At 34.0% G+C, this 9,462-nt stretch overlaps 1 pseudogene; it reads right to left on the bottom strand.

The window, feature by feature from the left end:
- Window positions 1-1,115: 1,115 nt before the first annotated feature.
- On the bottom strand, window positions 1,116-1,671 carry LOC118605529 (annotated as a pseudogene).
- Between the last annotated feature and the right edge of the window lie 7,791 nt (window positions 1,672-9,462).

Genomic DNA, 9,462 nt, shown 5'->3' with positions numbered 1-9,462 from the left:
AAAGCTAATTTCCAAAGCATTTAGTATTCAACAGTAGTTAAGGGAAGTTCACAAAAATGTCAATCTTACAACATTATTCACTACAGGGAAAAGGTAGAAGCAACCCAAGTATCCATCAATGGATGAATGGATAAGCAAAATATGATCTACTCGTACAACAGAATACTGTTCAACCTTAAAAAAGAAGAAGATTGTACACATGCTACAATATGGATGAACTTTGGGAATGTTATGCTAAGTGAAATATGCTAGCCACAAAAAAGACAAATTCTGTATGATTCCACTTAAATGAGATACCAAGTGTAGTCAAATTCATAGAGAGAAAATACAATGGTGGTTGCTAGAGGCTGTAGAAGGGGAGAAAGGGACTTATTGTTTAATGGAAGATAGATAGAGGTGATGGTGGTGGTGGTTGCACAACAATGTGAATATAATATCACTGAACTGTACATTTAAAAATGGTTAAGATATTAAGTTTTATATGTATTTTACCACAATTTTTAAAATTTCCATCTCAGCCCTAGGCTCAAACAAACACAATAATACTTTACCAATGCTAAGCCATAAAATTTCTGTGTGGTAGAGCAAGCCAGAATAGTCAGATTTAATTCTGAAAAAGAAAAAAAATTCCTGGAACTCATGATAGTTGTATCTAGAAGAACAATGTTCACTGTTGACATTGTTGATTCAATAACACATAATATATATTTGCCACAGGATTTAAACGTCTTACATTGTCAAAAGCTTTATAAATCCAAGCTGTCCAACTTTTCTGCTCTACACATATTGGTACCATCATCAAATGTAGCACATCTATCCTAGTCAACTTTAGGTTGTACTGAATTAATATTTTCTCAACTTCTTTGAAAATAGTCTCACATGTAGTTGTCCCATGTGGACTATTTTTCAAGATTAATTTTTCAAGACTAATTTTTCAATCATTTCGAATTCAACACTGACTCCTTGAATAAACAACTGACCGGTAATGGTAACATTCATTTACTCATCAAGAGTCAAGTACATACAAGTTAATGGAATAGAATTGAGAGTCTAGAAATAAATTCTTATGTTTATCATCAGATGATTTTTTTAAAAACTTTTATTTGAGGCTAAATTTACTCCCAGGCCATAAGTTTTTGTTTCTTCAGTTTCTTCTGGGATATCTTTTTCTTCTGTGCAACCTCCTCTTCTGGTTTAGGAACAATCTTCTCTTTTTCAGTAAAGATCATCTCAATGAGGCAAGGAGAGCTCATGTAGGGGTTAATCCACCCATGAGCTATAAGTTCTGTGCTGCATCTGAGGAGCTTTGTTCACCAGGATGTGCTCAATGACCAAATAATCTACATCTAACCCCTTAAGTTCAGCATTACTCTCTACATTTTTAAGCATGTGCAGCAAGAATTCAGCATTTAGGACATCAACCCTGTGTCCAGCCCCATTGTTTAGTCTGGGCACACCTACCAACTCCACCATTGTAATGACGGAATGGCACACACTGCTTTTGTAAAATGACATCCTTCAGATACTTGGTGGCTTTTCGGATATAAATATCCTTGATGGCCTGGGCAGTTTCATGAGTGTTCTTAAAGTGAACACAAAGATTTGAACCTCTTGATTTGCATGATTATGAGGGTTTTCTGGGTTAAGTGAATAGCAAACCAATTTCGGAGGTCACCTCAGGCCGCTTATGGAAAGAGCATCAGTTGATTTTTAACAAAGATTCCAAAACAATTCAATGGGAAAACAGTAATCTTTTCAATCAGTGGAGCTGATACAACTGGATATCCATATGCAGAAGAATGAAGTTGGACTCCCTACTTCATACCACATACAAAAACTAACTCAAAATGAATCAAAGACCTAATTATAAGAGCTGAATCTATAAAGCTCTTAAAAGAAAATACAGCCATAAATCTTCAAGATCTGGATTAGGCGATGGTTTGTTAGTTATGACACCAAAAGTACAAGCAACAACGATAACAAAAATAAAGTGTACTTCATTAAAATTAAAAACTTTCGTGCTCTGAGGACATCATCAAGAAAGTAAAAAGACAAAAGACAAATATCCAGGTTTTTAAAAATGAGCAGAAGATCTGAATAGACATTTCCCTAAAGCAGGTATATAAATGGCCAATAAGCACATGAAAAGATGCTTGACATCCTTAGCCATAAGGGAAATGCAAGGCAAAGCCACGTTGAAATATCTCTTCACACCCACTAGGATGGCTATAATCAAAATGACAGATAATTACAAATGTTGGTAAAGAGTGAAGAAATTGGAAGACTTATAGATTGCTGGTGGGACTGTAAAATGGTGGGGAAATGGTCTGTCAGTTTCTCAAAATGTTAACCATAAAGTTACCATTTGACCCAAAAATTTCATCTCAAGAGAATTAAAAACAAATGCCCACACAAAAACTTGTACACAAATGTTCATAGCAACATTATAGTCAAAAGATGGAAAACAACCCAAATGTCCAGATGATAAATGAATAAACAATATGGTATTCCATACAATAGAATATTATTTGGCAATTTAAAAAAATGAAATATTAATACATGCAATACTGGAGATGAACCTTGAAAACATTATGCTGAGTGAATAAAGTGGCTCACCAAAAATATTATAATATATACTTCCATTTATATGAAATGTTCACAATAGGCAAATCTATAGAGACAGAAAGAGATTAGTGGTTACCTACTGCTAAGTGGTTGTGGGCGAAATAGGTAACGACTGCTAATAGTGTAGCATTGATAAAACTGTTCTAAAATTGATTCTGGTTATGGTTGCACAACTCTCAATTGTACACTTTAAGCAGATGAATTGTATGATATGTTGATTACATCTCAAGAAGTTATTATAAAAAAAATAAAAGTTCAAGAAAACCAGTATCGCTTACCTTGTTTCTTAATTGACTATTGATGTTGCTCTCAATGACTTCAACTCTAAGGAACTGTTCTCACAGAAAGGCTAATAATCTCAAACAAGTTAATTTTCTCAGGATGAATTTCTTGGCTACTACAATGATTTAATGAACTAGCCATCAATAAATGGCTTTCCTTGCTTGGATAACAAATGAGTCACTCAGAAACTTTAGTTGGAACTTCCTTTTCATTTTTTATTCTTGTGAAGAAATTCAGCTGTAGCAAGATATTCCACTTAAAAATTTAAATGTCATTTATGATCTAGCCTCAGAAGTCACTTTTATTTCTCCAATATCCTATTGGCTGTGCAAGTCAGCCCCATTTAATGTGGGATGGGAAGGTATGAGAACATGAATACCAGGGATCAGGAGTTATTGGGGGCCGTTTTATAGGCTGCCTCTTAACTTCCTTTAAAAAAAATGAATCAACAAAAGAATACAGGTCTGAACATTATTATTTCTTTTTAAAAAGTTTTTGTTATAATCCTTCTAATGCAAACATTAAGAAAATTAGTTAGTACAAAATCACACATGACTCAGTGTTCACATATGCCCCACCAAATAAAATCCAAGTATACTATTGAGGCAAATGTGAATATTAATGATTTTATTTGGTATCATTCACTCATTCATTTTTTTTTCAATAATTATCTATAGGGTACCTATCATATACCACATAGCATTATAAGCTTTCTAGGCCTTAGAGACAATAGTGAACAAAATAGTGCTTGTCCTCATGGGGCTTCTGTTTTACTGGAGAAGAAAACACACACAAACCTTTCAGGTGTAAATGCCACAAGGAAAAAGCAGGGCAAAGGGATAGAATAAGTGCAGGTGTTATTTTAGCTAGGTTGGTGAGGAAAAACTTATGAAAGATGAACTTTGAGCAGAAGCTTGAATGTGGTTTTTTAATAAAAGTTTACTTCAAAACATGAGCATTAGTTGTTTTTTTTTTAAATGATTACATAACAAATTGTTCAAAACTGAATGGCTTAAAACAACGATAACCATTTCTTGTCTCATAATTTCTATGGGTCAGGAATTGAGGTGTGGCTTCATTAGGCAGTTCCGGCTTGCGGTCTCTTGAGCAGCTGTAGTCATTTGAAGACTTAACTTGGGATGGAGGATCTGCTTCCCAGGTGGCTCCCTGACAAGACTGGCAAGGTGCTGCTGGCTGTGGCTTGAGGACTCAGTTCCTCTCCACAGTGGTCTCTCTACAAGACTGCTTGAGTATCCTCATATCTGGGAGGCTGGTTTAGCCCAGTATGTTTCAAGAGACAAGGCAGAAGCTGTACTGTCTTTTATGACCTACCCTCCGAAGTCATACACTGTCACTTTTGTACTGTTCCACTGGTCACATACATCATCTGGATTCAGTGTGGGAAGGAACTACACAAGAGCATAAAGAACAGGAAGTGGGAATCCTCAGAACCATCTTGGAGGCTGGTGGTATACCATAAGAATCATTCATATCTTTGTAAAGATTTTAAGCAACTTATACAAGAAAAAACATCCACTAATAAAAACTAAAGTCTAATTTTTTTATATTGGTCCAATTTTATTCCAGTCCTTATCCATATGCATAATTTGTATACAACACTTCTAGAATACTCCACCCAGTGAGAGCAGAATACACATTATTTTCAAAATGCACCTAGAACATTTGCTAAGGTACATTTACCAAGGTGACTCATATTCCAGACCATGAAACAGTCTCAATAAATGTAAAAAGATTCAAGTCATACATAGTATATACAAGGTACACTTGATCACAATGGAATTAAATTAGGAATCACTAACAAACCTCTCTAGAATATCTCCCAATGTTTGGAAACTAAATAATACACTTCTTATATAACCTATGTGTCAAAGAGGAATACAAAAGGAAAATTAGAAAGTATTTCTAATTAACTAACCAAAAATGAAAGCAAAACATATTTCTATTTGCGGAATGCCTCTACAGCACTATGTAGAAAAAATTTTTAGCACTGAATATTAGGGGAAAAAAAGAAATGTCTCAAGTCAAAAAGTTCAGCTTGCACCTTAAGAAACTAGAAAAACCAAATAAATTCAAATGCAAGCAAAATCAAGGAAATAATAAATGTCAGAGCAGAGATCAACAAAATAGAAAACAGACAACAGAGTCAATGAATCCAAAAGATAGTTCTATGAGAAGATTAATAGAGTTGATAAATCTCTAGCCAGACTGCTCAGGATAAAGAGAGAAGATATAAATTGCCAATATCACCATATCACCAATATCATTATATATCACTGTAGATTCCACAGATATTAAAAAGATTCTAAGGGAATGGTATGACAACTTTACACATTTTACATATTAGATGAAATAGAAAAATTCGTTGAAAGCCAAACTAACAATTCTCACTCAAGAACAGATGATCTGAATAGCTATATATTTACAAAGAAATTGAATTTGTAGTTAAAACTTTCTTGCAAAGAGAACTTCGTTTTTCAAAATGTATTTTTATACTTTTTTATAAACATTTAAATTTATAAAGTAAAAGGAAATAAAATTCAAACAGGGAATAATTCAAAGGGGAATAAAATTCAGTTTCCATATATTGGGATATTTTCCAGAGATGTTTCTGTTATTGATTCCTAATTCAATTCCATCATGGTCGGGTATACCTCGTGTATACCTTGTATGACTTGAATCCTTTTACATTTATTAAGACTGCTTTATGATCTAGAATATGAGCCACCTTGGTAAATGTACCTTAGTAAATGTTCTAGGTGCACTTTGAAACGAACGTGTATTCTGCTACCGTTGAGTGAAGTGTTTTATAAATGTTATTTATGTCAAATTGGTTGGTTCTGTTATTCAAGTCTTTTACACCTTTACTGAATTTCTACCAGTTGTTGAGTGTGAGTACTGAAATCTCTGACCATTATTGTGGATTTATCTATTTCTTATTTTATTTCTATCAGTTTTGCTTCATTTATTTTCATAATCTGTTATTCAGTGTATAAATGTTTAGGATTCTATGTCCTTCTGATGAATTAACCACATTATCATACAAAATGAGCTTCTTCAGCCCTGGTAATATTCTTTCTTCTGAAATCTGCTTTGTCAGATGTTAATATGGTCTCTCTAGTTTACCTTTTATTAGTGTTAGAGTTTCTATTTGTGTGCTTATATTTAAAGTGCATTTCTGATCGGCAGCATGTCTTGCCCTTTTATCCGATTTGATAGTCCCTATATTGCCATGGGAGTGCTTAGACCATTTTACATTTAATGAAACTATTGACATGATTAGGTTTAAAGCTATCACTTTGATTTTTTTGTCTATTTGTCTCATTTGATTTTTGTTGTCTTTTTCCTGTTTGTTTGTTTGTTTGTTTGTTTTGGATTCCATTTATCTCCTTTATTGGGTTATTAGCTATAACACTTTGTTTTGTTATTCTGTTGGTTGCTTTAGGGTTCATAGTATATTTAGTCATTCCACCCAGCACTTTCTCCAAGAGAAATGAAAGTACATATCCGTACAAAGACTTGTACATAAATGTTCATAGCAGCTTTATTTGTAATAGCCCCAAACTGGGAACAATGTAAATGTCCATTAACACATGAACGGAAAAACACATTTAGTATGTCCGTACAATGGAATGCTACTCATCGACAAAAAAGGAAATGAACCGTGTATAGTCATAAGAACAAGAATAACTCTCAACGGGACAAGTAATGACAAATGTTTGAGAGGATGTGAAGAAAAAGGAACTCTTCTACACTGCTGGTGGGACTGCAAATTGGTACAGACACTATGGAATATAGTATGGAGGTTCCTCAAAAAACTAAGAATTGATCTACCATGTGAACTAGCAATCTATCTACTGGGTATTTATCTCAAAGACTCGAAAACCCATATCCACAAAGATATTTGCACACCAATGTTCTTAGCAGCATTATTCATGGTGGCCAGGACATGGAAGCAACTGAAGTGTCCTATGATAGATGATTGGTTAAAGGAGCTGTGGTACATATATGTAATAGAATATTACTCTGCCATGAGAAGAGATGAAATACTGCCATTTGTGACCACAGGGATGGACTTCGAAATAATCATGCTAAGTGAAATAAGCCAGACAGAAAAAGTTGAAAATCACATGATATCACTTATATAAACCTAAAAGCAACAAATGAACAGGACAACAGAGACTCATGGACATGGACTACAGACTAGAGGTTACCAGAGGGGAGGAGGGAGAAGGAAGAAGGAAGGAGGTAGACAGGGTAAAGGGGGTCAAATACGTGGTGACAGAAATCTAACTATGGGAGGTGAATGCATATATATATATATATATATATATATATATATACACCTAACTGTTAAAAAAAATAAAAAATAAAGTGAAAAAAAAGAATTACTCTCAAAATAATTCTGCTGAAAGAGGGTAGACCAAAAAGAGTACATACTAAATCATTTTACTTATATAAAATTCAAAAGATACAAACTATCCTATAGTTAAAGAAACTGTATTTATAGATGTCTGGGTATTGGTGGGGTTTTGGTAAGCAGGAGGAATGGATGGGAAAGATTATAAAGGGGCACAAGGAATCTTTGGAGGGCAGTAGTTTAATTGTCTTGTATGTGGTGATTTCACAAGTGTCTACATACATCAAAGGTTACCAAATTATATACTTTAAATATGTGCAGATTATTGTATGTCAACTGTACCTCAATAAAGTTCTAAAAAGAAAATCTGAAAGTAAGGAAAGAAAACATGATCTATAACCTTATCACCTAAATTGAGAACTGTTAGCAATTTAGTCACTATCAAACTCTATTGACACATTTTCAGATACCCAAGTAGTATCTGAAATTTTCAAAAACTACAGTATTCCATTACATTAATAAAAATAGTTTGACCTTTCTCTCACTGCTGGTCAGTTTATACTTGTCAAGGTTGTAGTTACTATTATTATAATTATACTGAAATAAACATTTTTATTTCAATATTTATTCAGTCATCCCAACAGCAGATCTTGAAACCTTCCGAAGTATACCTCTCTCACCACCATAATCAACTGATTACAAAATTCGCTCATTTCTAACTCCTTAATATATTCTTATATCTGACCCTCCTTTCCACTCTCATTGTTAATGTGTTAGGTTAGTATAAATGTGTTAGGTTTGTGTAAATTATAAACACGGTCCCCAAATCACACAACATAGATTCTGTCATAAGGGCTGTATTCCCTCAGGCCCAGCAGAGAGTAATAAAGGTGAGTCACTGCGTCCAAGGCTCTGATGACCAATGTCCCCAGGAGCGACCTTCATTTTACTTCTGCACAGTCTCAAAAATATCACTCATTCATTTATTTTAATGCAAAATATATTAAACCAATAAATGTAATAAAATAAATTTTCTTGAGTATTTAAATGTCGATTACAAGCAGATTAAATAGCTATGTATTTCATATAACTGAGTATTAATCACACACGTACATATTTACGAACACATTAACATTATGTGATTTATTAATTTCATTATTTCTGTCTTAATATTTATGTCTTCCTACTCCTATTGCTATTCTTTTTTCTTTTTTGATATTCTCTGAAGGAACTTTTATTATTATTTTGACTTCTTCCTGGATGATATTAATATTTCCAGATCCTAAAGAAAGGTTTAAAAGTTAGATCATCTCAGACAAACTGAGATTGTAGAATTTGGGTCACAGATGATTTTATTCTTAGTGGAGTCATAGGGCCTGGCTGCTTCTTACAGGTCAAGTCACTTAATGGGTTTATCTGCTTCCAGTCTCGACACTCTCAAAAAGATTTTAAATGTTTCTGGAATGTGAGGCTTTCTTGTCATCTTTCAGATAAAATACAAAATCCTTAGTCCGATATGTAATGCTCTTGATAATACAGCAATCCTCTTCCCAAGGCCTTGCAGCCTTGTCCTGTAATAGTCTCTCATACAAACAGGCTTCCAGCCTTGCTCAACTCTTTCTCAGCCTCCCTTGAAAGTCTTCGCTGCACTCTTCCAGCAATCGTTTAAGCCTTAGTTCTCTAGCAACTTGTTTGCAGCACTTAAGATCTATCTGTAACTGTTTCTTAATAGCCCATGAATCCTCAGAGGACAGACAGGTACTTAGTAATAGTTGTTAAATTTTGCATGAATAAGTGTTTTCTCTTTTGTCCACATACTCACTGAGTCCCTTTAAGACAGTTAACTAGTTAGGGATGATTTTCCTAGTTTTACTGGAGTACATGTTTTGTGTTCCTAGACTTTGTTACAGATTTTCCTCGTACAGAAATCATGTTTTCAAAGTCACCTCATGACTTCTTAAGGAAGGGAATCATTTTATCAAGTGTACAGCACAACATCCATAAAAAAAAGCTACTCAGCAGTTTCATGGTTTTTCATTCTTGATTTTGTCCAGAATTTTGGGGAGAGTAAGATCTAGTACCCGGGATTTACCAGTGTGATCTAACGGCATTTATTGTCTGTAGCCCTATATGCTCTTAGCATGAGGCCACTTCCGTTGTATCTTTTTTGATTTTAA

The sequence above is a fragment of the Rousettus aegyptiacus genome, unplaced genomic scaffold (genome assembly GCF_014176215.1).
Source record: "Rousettus aegyptiacus isolate mRouAeg1 unplaced genomic scaffold, mRouAeg1.p scaffold_m13_p_7, whole genome shotgun sequence".
In the NCBI taxonomy this organism is placed as follows: domain Eukaryota; kingdom Metazoa; phylum Chordata; class Mammalia; order Chiroptera; family Pteropodidae; genus Rousettus; species Rousettus aegyptiacus.
The sequence above is the reverse complement of the archived record's forward strand: the minus strand, read 5'-3'. Positions and strand labels throughout refer to the sequence as shown.